Genomic DNA, 5,836 nt, shown 5'->3' on the forward strand with positions numbered 1-5,836 from the left:
TGCCCTCTGCCACCCGGGAGCAGGCCTAAGCCAGCAGGTCGTTATCTCCCAAGGGGTCCCAGACTGCGAGAGGGCACAGGCCGGGCTGGGGGGCCCCCCTCCCTCCCGAGTGCACAAATTTTTGTGCACTGGGCCTCTAGTATATATATATAAAGAGCCAGGGTTCGTAACATGCACAACGACCAAGGCTCCACGGAACACCAGAAGTCAATGCTGGGTTGCTATGGTGACCCAGCACTGACTGCAGCCGGTGGCGGCGCAGTGACCCAGCACTGACTGCCGAGGGGGCTGCGGATCAGGCCTGTAGAGAGGCCCGAAGACAGAGGCAGGGTCTGATCTGCAGCCTCAGTGGCAGCTGTTGATCGGCCGTTGCCTCTTTCTCTCTCTCCGGGCTTCGCCAGCAGTCGCGCCTCTGTTTCTCTCCCGGCCTCCATGGGGGCTGCTGATCAGCCCTGCCTCTTTGATCAGGCCCAGAGATTCTGACTGGCATAGAAACCAACCAATCAGAACCAAATCTGGCTGAAGTGACAGGAGCCAATGGCTGCCTAGGAGGTGGAGCTTTGGACGCTAACTGGCATGGAAACCGACCAATCAGAACCTAATCTGGGTGAACTGTGAAGGCAGAACCTAAGGTGGGGGCTGAGGAGGGGTTTTAAGGGCAACAGCTGTTTGGTGTAAGGTGTAAGAAAGCAGTTCAATTTTTTAATGACCGCTTTGGCAGTATAGTGCATATGGCTGGCTATCAGTCCAGATATAGGGATTATTTATTTTTGTCTGCCAAGAGCATCTCCTCCTGCTAAAAAAGGCTCCCCCCATGCCCATTTAAGCAATCCTATCCTACATAATCTATCTATACTACTAAAAGGATAATATGCTAATTAGACCAGGTCAACTGGCCATCTTCCGGATGTCCGACTTCCTTCCAGACAAAGCCATGGTGGTGGGGGTCGAGGCAGAGGCAGTTAGGGGCGATCAGGCTGGCAGGGGAGGGCAGTTAGGGGCAATCAGGCCAGCAGGCAGATGAACGGTTAGGAGCCAGTGGTCCCAGATTGTGAGAGGGATGTCCGGCTGCCGGTTTAGGCCTGATCCCACAAGAATCGGGCCTACACCGGCAGTCGGACATCCCTCAAGGGGTCCCTGATTGGAGAGAGTGCAGGCTGGGTTGAGGGAACCCTCCTTCCCGTGCACGAATTTCATGCACTGGGCCACTAGTCTATATATAATAAACGTTTTACCTTCCCCATTGATCTAGTTCCTTCATCTTTTTCTTTCCCTAGATATTCAATGCTGAGATGCTAATAAACCATAACTATACTATATGAACTATATAGTCTATCAGCCATTTGTAGAATGCTATAGGTATTTTGGTCAAAAGTTGCTATAAAAATCTAATGAATGTTTATAATTGTAATGCCTTAATCCCAAAAGATAATTTCCTCTTAAAAGTAATATTTCTTTAGTTCTTTACAGATCTATTGTGTCCACAAAACAAAAAAGGCAATTCACACTTAATAAAGTGATTTTAAAAACGTGTTTTAGAAATCATACAAATTATTTTAGGCTTTTAAATGTTTCCTTAATTTTAAAATAATGAATAGTAGAGAAAAAGACATTCAAAAGGAAGACCCACAGGGGAGGCTTTGCTTAAATAAAAAGAGAAAAGAAGGTGGAAGGCTAGATTTTGCTTCAGACAAGAGGAGGAAATTAGGCATATTTCTCAAAAGAGGAGGAAATTAGCCGTCAGAAGAAATAGAAGCAATAATTGGATGAGGGCATCTAAGACTTTGTACTTTTCACAGAGTGAAACCATAAAAGAAAAATCACCACTAGGACTTTTTGTTTAAAAACACCTAATAATTGCATTTTGGTTACTTAAAATGATTATGTAAACATTGTTCTATGCTTTCCTGTTTTACTTATGTTTCTGATGTGAACCCATATATTTCTACATTGTGAACAAAGTAATTATATGTATACTAGAGGCCCAGTGCATGAAATTTGTTCAACCGGGGAGGGAGGGGTCCCTCAGTCTGGCCTGCACCCTCTCGCAGTCTGGGAGCCCTCGGAGGATGTCCGCCTGCCGCAGAGGCAGGAGAGGCTCCCGCCCCCGCCGCTGCGCTCGCCAGCCATGAGCCCAGCTTCTGGTTGAGCACCACTCCCCCTGTGGGAGCGCACTGACCACCAGGGGGCAGCTCCTGTGTTAAGTGTCTGCCCTCTGGTGGTCAGTGCACGTCATAGCGACTGGTCATTCCGCCATTTGGTCGATTTTCATATTAGCCTTTTATTATATAGGATATACAGGTGTAATAATTTCCTAGGAATTGACTACTCATTTCTCACAGTTCTCTAGGTGACAAAAAAGGGGGGAGGAGAACACAGCTCAAAACAGGCTTGCTCCAACCCCTGTGATAATATTATAATTTAAAAATCAATTAATATTTGTTGATACTTAAAACTGCAATTAGAAATAGCTTCTAAAGAGAAATCATGTAATGAAAATATACATTAACTAAAGGCCCAGTGCACGGATTCGTGCACCGGTGGGGTCCCTCAGCCTAGCCTGCACCCTCTCGTAATCCAGGACCCCTCGGGGGATGTCAGACTGCTGGTTTCTGGCCTAGCCTGTGAGGATTGGGCCAAAACTACTCTGCCTGCCTGTCTGATTGCCCCTATCCTCTTGCCTGCCTGCCTGATCGCCCCTAACCGCCTCTGCCTTGGCCCCCGCTGCCGCAGCTTCATCCCTAAGGACGTCCGGAATGACATCCGGAAGGTCGTTCAGCTGTCTGGTCTAATTAGCATATTACGCTTTTATTATTATAGATCATACAAATCAGTTCAGATGAGGAATGCCATGGAGTATAGAATTTTTGTAGTAAAATTTTATAGTTATGTTTTTATTTTCTTATGTTGCTGTTTATTATTATTGCTAATTAAATTTTACTTTGTAAAATGCAGTATAAATACACAAACCCTGAAAAACATTTATATTCAGTTTTGTTTTTCATATATTTTCTAACCCATTAAGAGCAGCGGTAAAAATTTCACAGCTACACAAAATGGTTCTAGTGTAAGTTTTTCTCACATGAGAACTATACACTATATTTAAAATTAAGGATTTTATATTTGATTTTATAGGAATATCTTGTAGTTTTACTAATCATGCATATATTTCTGCACACTGTAAGAAACTTATTGTTGATCTGTACCTTTAGAAACAAGATCATAAAACTCAACTTATAAAAAAAAGTTTCTTTCATTGATTCTAATAACAGACAATACATGAAATAACCATTCCCAGATTTCTTTATCATATTAAAAACACATTAAAGGTAGAATCCTGAAAAGGCTAAAACAGGACTCAAATGAAGTAGCTATATTCAATTACTAAATCTGTCCAGTGTTCATACCAAATGTTTTAAGAGCAGGATGGAGAACATGGGTGATAGGAATAAAGATAAAGGATAGATTTAAAAAGCCAAGGTCAAGTTACTTCAGACTTGGAACTATCAGTCACCAATATACGGATTTGATTTTCAGCTTACCATACAATATCTGACCTGCTTTTGGATACTGAAAATAATATTGAAAAGATTCAATGGATTTATACCGAATAACTACTAGAAAGAACTATAGTAAATACTAGGTGTGTATATATGAAGGGTGGGAAAGGGTTGTCACAGCAGATCATATTTAAAGAAAGGAGGATAAGATATATAAAAATGACTTACATCAGATAAACTATAAGGAGTATGATAAAAGAGGTTCATATATAATGTTCATATGAATTCAGAGATATTAGCAATCTTGGGCTGTGGGACACAAAGAAGTGGAATCAAAGATGACACTGAGGTGTTTCAAATCAAGTAATTTAGAAGATAGAGTACCACTTAAAAAAGGATGAAAAAAGAGGTTGCAAAAGAAGATAGTATGTTCAGTATTAAACATATTTAGTCTGATATGTAAGTAGAGATGTCTAGCAGGCCAAATGAGGATTGGAATTCACTGATGAAGTAAGTCTTGGAGATATAAGATTTGAGATATAAAGTCATATATTAGGTACTCTGAGAGAAGAGTAGCATTAAATCAGAGAACATCAAGAAAAGCTTTTGATAGTAGGTGGTGCTTGAATTTAATTTTAGCAGATGAAGATAATTAGTTCTGAAAAGAAGGGTAAACACACATCAAAAGAAACGGTAGTAGAAAAAGTATGGATAAATGCAAGGAAGCATAAAACATGTGTGGCATGACTAAAGCAAAGGATGTGTATGTGGGAAGAGTAAGATAGTAAGCAATTAAAATAAGAAGGGACCAGACGATAAAGGATTTGATGCCCTAAGCCTTAGAATCTAAACTTCATCCTAAAAGCTGCAAGGTACTGTGAAAAGATTTTCAAAAAGGAGCAATATAGTCTGATTTAATTTTTAGGAGATAATTTCATCTCATGAGGAAGTGAGATTGGTGAGAAGGGCGCATACAGGAGGCAGGGTAACCAGTATGGAGGCCACAGCAATAACCTAAGTAAAAAGTGATGAAGGTTGAACTAGAGCAGTGGCAAAGAAAAGAAAGAGAAACCTAAGAAAACTGAATGTTTCAGGGCTCAATAACTCCATAGATGTGAGGAGAGAGTGAGAAAGAGGAGTCTGGAACAACTTCTAAGTTTCAGTCTGGGTAGATGATAATGGGGCCATTCCTGTAGTTGTGGAATCCAGAGAATTAAATCTGAGTAGAAAGAGAAGGTGTCTGAAAGCATCTGAGGCACTGTATGTCATATAAGTGAGTATATTCAGTAAGCAGCTAGATATGTAGGTCTAGAGCAGAGCACAGAGGACTTTACTTTTAGGGATACATATCTGAGCAGTACCAATGGTGAAGATGGATATGAAATGATGCTATCAAAAAAAAATGTACAGAGTGAGAATAGCAGGTGATAGAGGCTGGAAAGGAAAGAAAAGAAGCCTGTGTAGGAAGCAGAGAGCCAAGATGAAAGAAAACCAAGAGAGGCTGATGTTACAGAATTGGAGGGAGGAAAATTTTTCAAGAAGGAGGGTGTTCTCATTAATTTATGTATTGTCTATGGCTATTTTTGTGCTACAATGGTATTGTCGAGTAGTTGCAACAGAGATCCTGTGGTCCACAAAACCAAATATTTGTTATCTGGCCCTTTAGAAAAAAAAATTTGCCAACCTCTCCTCTATAAAGAGTAGTGGGGAAATGGGGATGGGATGGGGTATTATCTAGGTTTCAGTTATGTCTAAAAGAAGATAACGTTCTTTGAAGAAGATAAAGCTGAAGGCAATCTGTTCCCCTCAAATGGAGACTGTTTTTATTTTATTGATTTTTAAATTTGATTTGTTATTGAGAGAGGAAGGGAGAAGGAGAGACAGAAATATCAATGATGAGAGAGAATCACTGATCGGCTGCCTCCTTCCCCCCACCTACGGGAATTGAGCCTGAAACCCTGGCATGTACCCTAACTGGGAATTGAACCCTGACCTTTTCAGTGGAAAGAATGTATGGGGAACCAGTTCCTAATCACTCTGCAACTGGTTTTTAAGATTGTGGAATATTCAATTCTTCTTTATGTGCTTCCAATATTACAGAAGGTAGTAAATTTATCCTATCTAATAATAGACAAACATGGCAATTGACCATACCTTCGCTACGCTTCCCATTGGCTAATCAGTGCGATATGCAAATTAACCACCAACAAAGATGGAGGCTAATTTGCATACTGCAGGCAAATCCCGCTGCGCTGCCCTGCCTGGGGCTGGTGGCAGCGTGATCCCTAGCCGCTGGCCACCCCAGTGCGAGATCCTGGCCTGCCATGTGCGGCCCA

General features: G+C 41.5%; 1 protein-coding gene across 13 annotated transcripts in view; it reads right to left on the reverse strand.

The window, feature by feature from the left end:
* FAM135A (family with sequence similarity 135, member A) overlaps nt 1–5,836 on the reverse strand; it is a 112,603-nt gene that overhangs the window by 11,450 nt on the left and 95,317 nt on the right. The window lies entirely within an intron of this gene.

Source organism: Myotis brandtii, unplaced genomic scaffold (genome assembly GCF_000412655.1).
Source record: "Myotis brandtii unplaced genomic scaffold, ASM41265v1 scaffold471, whole genome shotgun sequence".
NCBI lineage: Eukaryota > Metazoa > Chordata > Mammalia > Chiroptera > Vespertilionidae > Myotis > Myotis brandtii.